The sequence below is a fragment of the Populus nigra genome, chromosome 9, assembly GCF_951802175.1.
Source record: "Populus nigra chromosome 9, ddPopNigr1.1, whole genome shotgun sequence".
NCBI classification, from domain to species: domain Eukaryota; kingdom Viridiplantae; phylum Streptophyta; class Magnoliopsida; order Malpighiales; family Salicaceae; genus Populus; species Populus nigra.
In genome coordinates this window covers 12118618-12131470 of record NC_084860.1, presented here as the reverse complement: position 1 = coordinate 12131470, position 12853 = coordinate 12118618, and positions in this window count along the sequence as shown.

Sequence of the window (12853 nt, the reverse complement as noted above, 5' to 3'; positions counted from 1 at the left end):
GGGGATTGATTTCATGGGACCTTTTCCAAGTTCATTTGGTTACCAATTCATCCTTGTAGCTGTTGATTATGTGTCTAAATGGGTGGAGGCCATTGCATCTCGAACCAATGACCATCGAGTTGTGGTCAAATTCTTGAAAGAAAATATTTTCTCTCGTTTTGGCATGCCCCGGGCTATGATTAGTGATGGGGGTAAGCATTTTTGTAACAAGCCCGTTGGGATTTTGATGAGAAAATATGGTGTAATTCACAAGGTCAGTACCCCCTATCATCCACAAATTAGTGGCCAAGCTGAGTTGGCAAATAGGGAGATCAAGAACATTCTAGAGAAAATAGTCAATCCAAACCGTAAAGATTGGTCCCTACGACTAGTTGATGCTTTGTGGGCATATCACACTGCTTACAAGACCTCTTTAAGAATGTCTTCTTATAGGCTAGTTTATGGAAAGCCTTGTCATCTCCTTGTTGAGATTGAGCACCGTGCATATTGGGCCATCCAGCAATTCAATGACAATGAAAACGAGGTTGGCAAAAATAGAAAGCTTCAATTGGATGAATTAGATGAGTTAAGAAATGATGCATTTGAAAATGCAAAAATTTCAAAACATAAGATGAAAACCTTGCATGATAAACATATTCTTAGAAAATCCTTTCATATTGGTCAAAAGGTTCTCTTGTATAATTCACGATTACATCTCTTTCCTGGGAAGTTGAGGACAAAATGGATTGGTCCATTTGTGATTAAATCCATATCTGAGCATGGTGCATTTGAGGTAGAAAATCCTAAGAATGGAAATGTTTTCAAAGTAAATGGTCATCGATTGAAACCTTATCTTGAAAACTTTGTGGCTGAAGTTGAGACATTGGATCTTAAAGATCCAATACCATTGTAGTATCAGAAGTAATGAGTTTTTATTTGATTTTTTATTTTTTTTCTCTTTCTTCCATCTCTTATATTTTCTTGTTCATGCATTAGGGACAATGCATTATTTTAAGTTGGGGGGTGTGAGGTTCTTTATTTTCAAAAAAAAAAAACTTTGATGTTTTCTTTTAGTTGTGATATGCAGGTTAAAAAAAAAATCAAGCAAAAAGTCAGCTCATATCCAATTCAATCAGACATTCATCCTTGAAAAAAAAAGAGAAGTAACAGTTTTCTAATCTTTATACTTTTCTTCTCTTCCTTTTTTTTTTTTACATTGAGGATAATGTAAAACTTAATTTTAGATATTTGATTATGTTGAATGCTTGAGATGACCATGCTTGTTTGAAAAAAAAAAACTTGCATTCGTATGTGAATGAGACTTGTTTAGGATCAACATTACATTTTTGGATTCATTATTGTGTTGAACATTGCATGCTTTAATTTGGGATAGATAATATCTTATAAAGCAAGATATAGCATACTTTTTTTTAAGATTATTGAAGTACATCTTTCCTTGTAAAAGTTGTGTGAGTTGTGTGATTATGCATGAAAGATGAGTGTGATGCTTTACTTGTGATCATCCTTTTTGATCTAGTCCTAAACAAGGTTTAAGTAAATAGAGTAATCATTATTACACAAATGTGTACAAAGTTCTATCTACTCCAATGTTTTGAGTTGCTCAGTAACTAGGGGTATTCATCACAAATGTTTATCTTTACGTCAAACGACAGCTTGAAATATGAGTATGCAAAGCACTTTAAGTTTGTGACTTTGTGAATAACCGGGTGCATTCATCACAAATGTTTGTATTCACGTCAAAAGGGAAGTGACCACTTAATGAAAAAGAATAAATAATATCATAAAAAAAAAAGAAAGAAGAAAAGAAAAAAATATATATAGATATTTCTCTAGTTTGCTACCTTGTTTGTAGTAATGAGAAGGGAAGATTACAAGTTGAGTTTTCACGTGAATCAATTATGTTGGTTGCATGATAAATATGATTGAATTTGGAATTTTGTATGGATGTTTGATTTAGAGAATGTGAGTATGCTTATTTTTCTTTATTCGTTATTGTGTACACTAAGTTAAAGATACCAATGTTTGCATAATAGGTCCTTTAAGTGTGATGAGTCAAGCCTAATTATGTTATTATTATTCTTTTTATTTCAAAGGTTTTATGTTTTGTTTTGCTTGAGGACTAGCAAAATCTAAGTTGGGGGGTGTGATTGTGCATCAAAAGTATCATTAAGTCTCTTATTTTACATATGTATTTATTATTTTTATTTGGGTTTTTTATAATAATTGATGTGCTTTTTAGTAATGAAGTTTCTTTTAATGTTTCGATAGGTTTTTGAAGCTTAAATGAATTATTTCAGAAAATTCAACGTCGGAATTCGGAACAAAGAATTGAAGAGAAATTTAGTTGAAGATTGAAGCAAATCTTAGTTCAAATAAGTGCTCCAAATTTGCCCCAAAAATCAATTCTAGTCCAATTCTAGAAAAGAATATCATATGATCTATTTCAAGCCCAAACATGCCTTATGTTGTGTGCAAACTTCAACCATCAAACACTCAAGGTTTCAATGTCAATCTTAGCCCAAATAATAGGTACATTTGTATCCTTATTTGATGCTTAAATTCAGCCCCAAATCACCCTCCAAATCAGCCCAAATACAGTCCATGATCCTACATGTCCACACAACAAATAACATTTGATTTATTTGTGTAATTTATTGATCCAAGAGGGCAAGCACATGGATGGAAAGCTGGAGGGGACATTGTGACATTATTTTGGGTCAAAAGAAGAAAGAGACAACTCTTAAAGAAGGAAGAAAAATGTGTACCAAAGTGTTCTCCAAGCTGGCCTGGTTTGATTTTCCAGAACACCTTTCGGTGTTTTGCCCATATCTTTTGACTCAGATGTCCAAATAAGCTGTTCTTTAATGATCTGGAAAGCTAACAGAATGGCCTATAAATATGTGTCTAATGGCCATCTCCAAAGGAGGCTTCTAAGAGGGTCGAATTGCTGTCCAAAGTTAGAGTCAGATTTGTGTCCGAATTTTTACTGAAATTGTGTTGTGTTCTTCTTTATCGATTTCAGTTCTTTAGCTTGTAAAACTCATTATTTCAGTTTGATTCAAGTTATTTTATTTTTATTAAAGTGTTATTATATATAATCATGGTTGGCTAATCTTCTTCTTGGATCCAAATCAAGGATGATGGTGGTTAAGGTGAGTTCTTTAAGATATGAATGAATCTTAATGTCTATCTTTTCATTTTCTTCATGAATGTTTTATTATTGCAAAGAAATTTTAGAAATCATTTAGGTAATGTTATAATCTTGAATTTTTATGCACAAACCTTAGTTTTGGTATAGAGATTGCTTGATTCAATGTCTTACTTAATATGAAAATACTTGTTCATTCTTAAGCAATAATCAATCTTCATCTTTTTAAACTTCATTGTAATATCTTCCAATCTAATATCACCATCGTTGATATTAGGTTGAGTTATCTTATATATGTTGAAGGAATCACCAATACATCACCATTAAAATTGATTTGGACCAAGACTTACTTTTTCTTGTCATTTAAAATCTATTTACACTTTTTCATCTTTGAAAACAAATCCATCAATCATTTTCAACCAAGTTATTGTTAATTTAATTTCTTTTGAGTTTTTTTTGTTACCTAGCTTAATTTCCAGATCTAGCTCTCTATGGATCACAAAAAGCGGTCAAGCAATACAAAATTGAATTTCAAACAACTTAAGGGACTAAAAAGAAATCATTTTAAAAATTGAAAGACAAAAATGAACTTTTAGCGTCAATTTTGAACCTACCAACTATTTTTAATGCTTTTTTTCACCTTGGTCCTCCTTCTTTCAATTTTGGCATTGGTTAATAAATAAGAAGCATTTGCCTTTAAATTTTTCAAATTAAGGACTCAATTAAGGAAAAAAAACTTTAGGAATCAAAATAAAAAAAAATCACCAATCCAATCCATAATGAAACATGAGAGGGTGCATAATACATGCATGCACAATAATTTTACCTCACCTCTTAGTTTCTTTATAATATATGTTAATGATGTTGACCACTTAATAATTTAAAAGTTAAAGAAAATATAACACTAGGACTATTTATTTATAAATCATCATGAAATATTTAAGGGAAGATTACATCTTGTAGTTTAATCATGTGTGTGTTTCTAATGTAATGAAATTATAAAAAAAAATTTGTATTTCATGTCTTTCTTTCATAAAAATTTTGAAAAACCAATATCTTTTCTCGGCTTTATGGTTGCTATAAAAATCATTATAAAATATTTTTTATTTACAACAAAATCTGTTTCAAGAACATTCAACTTATTTTGGATGTTCTCAGTTACAGATGAGAACGTTGGAGAGATTGGAGGAAAAGGTTGGTCAAAGTTTGAATATAATAGTTTTGATATGTTTGTGGTATGATTGCCATTTTGGAAACTAGTGCTAGGAATATCATATATTGATTTTCTAGAAGAGTTCATGTGGTAAGGCATATTTATAACTAAAGGAATCTTAGAAATTCTTCTAAGATTTATTATACTTGATGTAGAAGATTCAACTGAGAACCAATAATTGGTTGATCGTCTATGAAAGGATAGTTAACTTTACCATCACTATACTGGATTTATGTGTTTGAGAATTGTCTTTTGGATTTATTTTTCTATTCTGGTCAATTACTCTCTTATAATATTGAGGTTGGTATTAGTGAATTTATTATGCTAGATAATATGTTTGATGCTTATGGTGATATCATCATTTGAATTTGTGTAAGGGGCAACATCTATAGTCTGATTATTATGTGGGATTTCAAAGTTTCTTAAAGGTGGATGTTCAGACTCAATGGAAGTACCACTAGCAAGTTCTCAAACAAGAGTTTTACTTCTAGATGTTATAGGACATGCATACTTTACAAATGGATATGAAATTATAAAAATATTTTTGTATTTCATGTCTTTCATTCATGAAAGTTTTGAAAAGTCAAGATCTTTTCTCAGTATTATGGTTGCTATAAAATCATTAATAAAATATTTTTTATTTACAATAAAATCTGCTTCAAGAACATTCATCTCATTTTGGATGCTCTTAGTTACAGATGATAACGTTAGAGAGGTTGGAGGAGAAGGTTAGTTAGTATTTAAATATAATAGTTTGAGTACCTTTATGGTATAATCGACATTTTGGAAACTAGTGCTAGGAATATTAGAGGTCGATTTCTTAAATGAGTTTGTATAGTAAGGCATATTTATAACTGAAGGAATCTAAAAATTCTTACAAGATTTATTGTACTTGATGTAGAAGATTCATCTAAGAACCTAGAACTGATTAATGTTCTACGAAAGGATAGTTTAACTTTACCATCACTATACTGAGTTATGTGTTTAAGTTGGATCAATGTTGTCAAAAAAGCGAGTTGACTCTTAAAATCTTATGATTTTACGAGTCAACATGTATCTAATGTGTCAAATCAAATTAAAACTCGAAAACTAGTAAAATCGATCACACTCGATCAAACTCGATAAAATAGGACCGATTTTACGAGTTTGAAAAACATATAAAATTATGCATTCTGGTAAAATGTACCTTAACATTTTCATTGTTTTAAATTTATATCTTGCAAAACTGGTGCAATTTGATAATCAAAGGCTTGATTTTGACTATAATTATTATAATTGTTTTAATGATACAAGTTATTTGTGGATTTATTTTTGTAAAATTAAAATACCTTTATTTGTGGATTTTATTTTTGTAAAATTAAAATACCTATTCATTCTTCACAATTTCTTATATAAACTATTAGCATATCAATTGATATATTACTCTGTTTTAGCTGGCAAATATATAAAATAAAAGTCTTGACCCTTAGAGTAATTAATGTTAAATGGTTTATCAAAATTTGAAGGGACTCATTTATTGTAAATGACGAAGTAAGTGGGTCGATTTGTCCAAGAAGTAGAGGAATCAATGTAAATAAAACAATGGTGTTTGGACTTTTCTATTGTTTATTTTATTTTTATTTTAATTATGTTATATTGTTAATTACTACTTGATTGAAATTGTTAATATATAATTAGTTAAAATATTTTACTTATGATTTTATGATTTTATTATTTGAGTTTACGATTCGAGTTTATATTGTATATTCCATGTCGTGTTAAAAAAGTATTTTTGACAACCTTGAATTGCATATTTGGTTGTGGTACTTGAATAAGCTTAGGTTGGGTGGCACCTTTAAGGATCCATTCTTCTGGTAGGGTAACATCTTTTCATTCTATAGATTTAGGTACAACTGTGTTTTATCTGAAAAGGTTTGTTTGGAGAAATAAGGTTTTATCTTTTTGGAATTGGAATTTATGTTTACTAGAAAAAGGTAGAAAACATAGTTTTGTAATAGATCTTAAAGATTAATGGTATAAGGATTGATCCTTCAAACATGTTGTAATTATCAGTTTTTATTTATAAGATCATACTTTGTAGGATGTTTTTATCTTTAAGGGATATGGTAAGGTTTGGATGACAATCGAAAGAAATAGGGCCACTATATAAACCGAATTTAATGGAACTGAGTAAAGAATTTTAGAATTTAACATCTTTTAGGACAACTAAATTAAATGTGTTTAGTACTTTTTTGGTAAGGGGTTTTATTCCTACCTGTACTAGTTCAATATGAATATATTTATAACTTTTATTTATATGTTTTTATAAAGATTTTGAGGAAAAAAGTTGGATTTTGTAAGTTGAGTATCCTTTTCTTCAGTTTTTATTATAAAATCAGTTTTGAAAAGATTGAAAGAAGAAGTTTGATAAATTTGGTTCTTTTGAACCTTTAGAATTTTTCAATTATCAATAATTTTTTGTCAAATCTTCAATTGTAATGTCTTCACTATTTATAACCTTTTAACTTTCATTAGAATCAGAAGTAGAGGAAGCTAAAATAGAAGTTGTCCTACAAAAAACAGAATCCATGGTTTAAAGATAACTTAGATAACAATATATAGGTTATATGGATTTACTGCCCTATCATCACTCATAAATGGGACTTACACCAATCTATAGTATTTATTTATTCTTTTTAGGTTCTCTCTTCTAACCAAGTCTCTAAAATCTTGTGTAACAATACTATCCAAATCCCAATAGGCTCTGATACCAATAGAAAATAAGAACATGTACGTGACATTGTTACATCTAAGAATGATCTAAAGATCTGGTCACAGGTTTCTAGCTGATAAACTAGATTTTAAAATAGAGCAAAACTACAAATAAAAATAAAATAAATTTTTGATGTGAATGAAGAGGCAAGTTTAGGAATGACATGATCTTCTAATAAACATAGAGCATACTTAATTTTGCATAAATGTAAATATAAAATAAAAAGAATTTGATATATATATATATATATATATATATATATATATATAGAAATGAGATTTAAATGAATATTACTTAAATTTGTATAGATAACAGTGTATGAGATATAAGTTCTTTGGTTTGGATCCAAAAATATGGATCTGTTTATAGGATATTAGAGAGTAATACAGAAGATTACGAGAAATTACAAAATGAAAGGTTTTGATGCCTTTAAATGAACACTTTTTATTGGTTTTGCCCCTCAAGTTTGGGGAAAGCTTATTTATATAGAGGGGTTTGAGACTAGCTGCAATATACCACATCAGTGAGTGAGGGAGTGGTAGCTGGTTTTATTAAGAGTGCTGGTTGCCAACTTGTCATACGTGTTTTGGGGCGTCAGGCTTAAAAGTGGGCTCGCTTTACCAAGAACAAAACCGTGAGGACAGAAATTTCTTCTCATTTTCTAAAAGTTTAAAATTTTATTTGAAATAAATGTAGTTATTTCAACAAAAATATGAGGTTTTATTACTTTGTAAATACAATCAAAGTAATCCCATCATTGAAGGAACCAGTTTGGTAAATTTGAAGTCTTGATAAAATTATTGAAATAGAATAGCCAGGAATGGCTACCTGTACTATTTTGAAGAAAAAAGGCATCGAACCATGCTTGTTGATAATCTGAGTATGAATAAGAACAAGCAATGAAATCACTAAGTTTGACATGGTAGCTGATTGGAAATTGAATTGTTTGGAGAAGAGGTTGTTTTCAATCAGAAAAATAAAGAATATTTTGGATAATGCATGTGAAGTAGACATATAGGGAATAGTTTTGTTGTAGTTTGAAATGTTTGAATTTGGCAGATCCTATTATTTCAAGTATTATCATGTAATAATATTGGGATTTGGATAAGTCTCATGGTTTGAAATACCAATTTGGAGGGAAGATTTTTGTGGTTGCAATAAAAGGATCATGATGGAAAATCCATTTTCGATGATCAAAATATTTTGATAATTTAATTTTTCAATATAATCAGATCTTTTTTTAAAAACTTTTTGAATAGATCGAATGTAAAATTTGAATTATAATGAAGCAAGGATTTTTGAGAGGAAGATCCTGCTTCGGGTTTTGGAAATTGGTTTAAAGTATTTATTTGTCTAGGAAGATTTCTCTTTCTCGGATGACTTCTTGTAAAAGCTTGTCAAGCCAGAAGTAATTTTGGTGAGTTGGATAGGGATTTTTCCTAATTTTTTACTTGTAAAGAACGTTCTTCTTCTTCTTTGATAACCATTTCATACCATGATTTGATTGGATTTGTAGAGGAAATTGCTTATGTAAGTAGTATTGTAGGGTTTTGACATTTTGGAGACTCAGACTTTATTTATGAGTCTTTGCCTCCTTTGTTTTTAGATTTGGATTTGGGAGGCATCGGGACCTGTTTTGAAGGAATTCTCTAGTTAGGAAATTAGGAATAAAATTTGTATCTCCTTTTATATATTCTTTACCAAAATAAAAAAAAAATACTTAATATAACTTTTCATTGAGTAAAAATCTGTTTTGAAGCAATATTTTGAATGTTTTTTTTTTGTAAAACTTCTTTAGCAGATTTACAATCAACACATAAAAGGAATTTTTGATTTAGTAAATCGCTTTGAAATTTCATAATGCATAACACAATAAAAATATTTTCTTTTTTAATAGTAAAATAATTCTTTTAACAATTATTCTAATGTGTAGATGTAAATTGAAAAATTTGTTCTTTGTTTTCTTGAACCTATTTGAGGATATGAGTACCCTAACTCTGAGGCATTTGTCTCAACTATTTTGGGAGTTAAAGGATTGGAAATGTGTAGGTAAGGAATCTCTTAGACCTATTTTTACCTATTTTTTAACTTGTCGAATGATTCTAATATGTTCATCAGGTCAATAAACACGGTTCTTTCTTAGTTTATCATATAAGAGTTTTGTTATTCTACTCATATTGGGATAGAAGTCTAGAGCATGGTTAAGACTTCCTAAAACTCTTTATAGCTGAGTTTTATCTAAGATTTTGTTAGGAAATTTACTATCAAAAGTAAAGGATTTCTCTATAGGTGAAATAGTTTCTTGGGAGATATGATGACCAAGAAAACAAACACAAGTTTGAAAAAGAGAATTTTTTGTTTTTAAAACAGCTAAATTATTTTTCTTTGCGATATAAAAATATGTTTGAAATGTTGTTCTATAGAATTTGAGAAGATAAGAATATCATCAAAGTATACAATGCATAATTTTGAATATGCATTGAAATTATCATTTATGATTTTTTAAAATTCAGAAGAAGCATTTTTTTAGTTTGATTGGCATAGCATTCCACTCGTACTATCCAAATGGAATTGTGAATGCAGTTTTTTAACGATCTTTTGGATGAATTTGAATTTGCCAAAATCTTAACTTTATATCAAACTTTGAAAATATAAATGTAAAATGTAATTTTTGTAATAATTTTTTTTATTTGAAATTGGATATCTAATCCATTTTAGAGTTTTGCTAAGAGGTTTATAATTTATGAAAAGCCTTGGTGTACCTTTTTTAATTTCATAATTTTTGTTAACATAAAAAGTTGCACGTGACTAAAATGATCTAGACTTTTGTATAAGGCTTTTAGACTCTAAGTCATTGATCTTAAGATGACAATGTTGTTCTAATTTATCATTCATTTGAATAGGCCTTGTTTTAGTTGAAATTTGCTTTTCATTAAAACTATCATCATAAGAAAAATCAACAACATGTTGTTTTCTCTTCCAAAAGACATTTATTAAATCAGAACAATTTTTTTTTTATCTTGCTTTGAAATTCTGAAATTCTTTTTTTTTTTTGTAAAATAGAATTTTTTAATTGCTACTCAATTTTTTGTAAAAAATATCTTTTCTGAGATGCTTAAGATGAGTTTGTTATCCTTAAATCAATGCATTGATGTAATAAATATGAATGGAACATACTTTAATTAAATTTAAATTTCTAGTCTTTGGCTTTTATAGGAAAGGAAAAACAAGTTTTCAACAATTGATTTTTGAAATAATATTTTCATGATTAATTTTGTAAGGAGTAATCATGTCAATAAAAGGAGTACCAAGAATAATAGTATGATTAATATCATTAGTAACGACAAAGAAATTCTTGAGATAAAGCCTATTATTAAAAACCGATGCTTGAGTTTTTTATGCAATAACTAATTTAGTATTATTTGCTGTAGAAAGTTTTTTAGAAGTGTTTTGTAAAAATTATTTTGGAATGATTTCTTCTTTACTACAATTCAGATCTGCACATATATCAAATAAGACAATAGTGTTTTATTTTAAAATCATTTGAAAAATTAATGTAATTTTTATTATATATTTTTGAAGTAATTTGGGTTAAAGCATGCAGAAAATCTTCAGGAACATGCTTGATAATGCATGATTTTTTAGGGTTTAGTCTTTTGTTTCTGGTTTAGAATTAGATTAGTTTTCTAATTTTGAGAGGATGTGTTGTAAAATAGCTGAGTCTTTTTGTTGGGTTTGTTTAAGGTTTTGTATTTCAGTTTTAAGGGTTTTGATTTCAAATTGTAAATGGGGGATAGTAATAACAGGTTCAGATTTCTTCTTTTTATTGAGAATTTTGGTAAGGTTATGTACTTGTACTGATTGATGGCAATTAAGTTGGTTTTTGGACAAGTTGCGGTGTTTCAAACCATTTGAAGAACTTAAGAGTTTGTCTAAGTAAATTTTTTATAGCTGAGGGTCATCAAGCTTTTTGATAGCTTTAAGAATAAACTCTTAATCTTAGGTTAGGACATGTATTTATTTTGGAGTGGTGTAGTTTGATGTTTCTGAGTCAAAACTGGATGTTGCTAACTCATCTATTTGGAAAAGTTCTTCAAAAAGATCTGATAGGTTGGATTCAGTATCAAATGTCTCAATCAAAAGGCTTTGGATATGATAAATGACTTCCTCTTTTAAATATAGTTCATATAATTTTGTATTGATCCAACAAAATCTAGAGGCATGACCTTTCTAATCACATTTATAATAGGTAATGTTTTTGGATCAAATTTTGGTTTGGATTATGATTTTGATTGGAAAGGTTTTGTGGGTTTTTTAGTGGTCTTTTTGTAGTAAGGTTTGATTTTAGTATATAAATGTTTTCTATATTTGTGGGCTATTCCTTTGTGAGATGGTTTATTTGGTTTTGAGGTAGTAGGTTTAGAGTATGAACCATTACAAGTTGGTTTTGGTTGAGACAAATCAAACTGCTGACAAAAGCTATATAGTTCTTGTTGAGCTCTTTTCATTTCCCACTTGAGGTGTTTTTGAAGTTTAAGATCTTGACAAATCTTGGGTCCTTTCTTTTGGGTAAAACTAACAAGCTCTCCATATATTAATTGGTTATAAGGGGTTGTTTTGGAGAAAAAAATATCTTTAATTTTTTTTTTCTGACTCTTTATCCTAGAAGGGTTGACAATCCAACAATGAATATTTCCTTTCAGAAAGATTGGTTTGAATCTTCTCAGAGCATGAAACGAGTAAGGAAAATGTTTGTGTAACATTGGAAGTCATTGAGTTTTTTTACATCAAAGGTTGGAAAAGAGTTCAACATATTTGTCTTTGAGATGAGAATGATCTCTTACAAAATATAGAGAAATGGTTAAAATAAGGGTTAAGACTGTATCTTAGATGATGTTTCTATTAGAGTCAAAGATGAGTATTTGGTTTTTAGTTATCTGGATGGAATTAAGGATCTTAAGGTGTTGGGTTTCATTGAGATAGTAATCCCACTATCCTTTTAACTGGCCAGAAAATCTACCTATAAGGAGCTCATCTATAGCTTTATCTGAAGTTCTAGTTTGGGTTTTTTAAGCATAGGCTGCCATGATCATTTGTTGTAAGGTGTTTATGATATTATATTTAGACATTTCATCTATGTTCCATTCATAGAGGGAATAAACATTGAATTTGTGTTAGTTTATAATGATTGGTTCATCATGGGTGGTTATATCAGCAACAATGGTTGTTTTATGACTAAAATTCCTCCAATAAATTTATTGATTTTAAGAGTTTTTTTTTGAAATGCTTCATCATCATAGGTTTGGGTCTAATAATTCTGGATAGTGTTTATGTAACTTATAAAGGTGTGAGCCTGTAAGGGTTGTTGTTGACTTATAGAGTATTTGGAGCAATTAGGGTTAAGGTGATTTTTTATGGTTTCGAAAAAGCTATATTTGTTGTTTTGAAATTGGATTTACCTTGATTTTATGATTTGGTATGATTTATAAATTTATGATTTGGTATGCGAGTTTTTTAATTTATGATTTATAAATTTTACAGTCTTAACATAAAAAACAATAATTTTTTGGATTTGTTTTTCTAAAGATCTGGTCACTAGTTATCAATAGTTATCAATATAGTGTGTGTATATATATATTAAATGGTATATGATGCAAATTTCTTTAAAATACATGATATAAGATCATTCAAACAAATAATAAATATATAAGTCAACACTAGATACAAGATATATAAATAT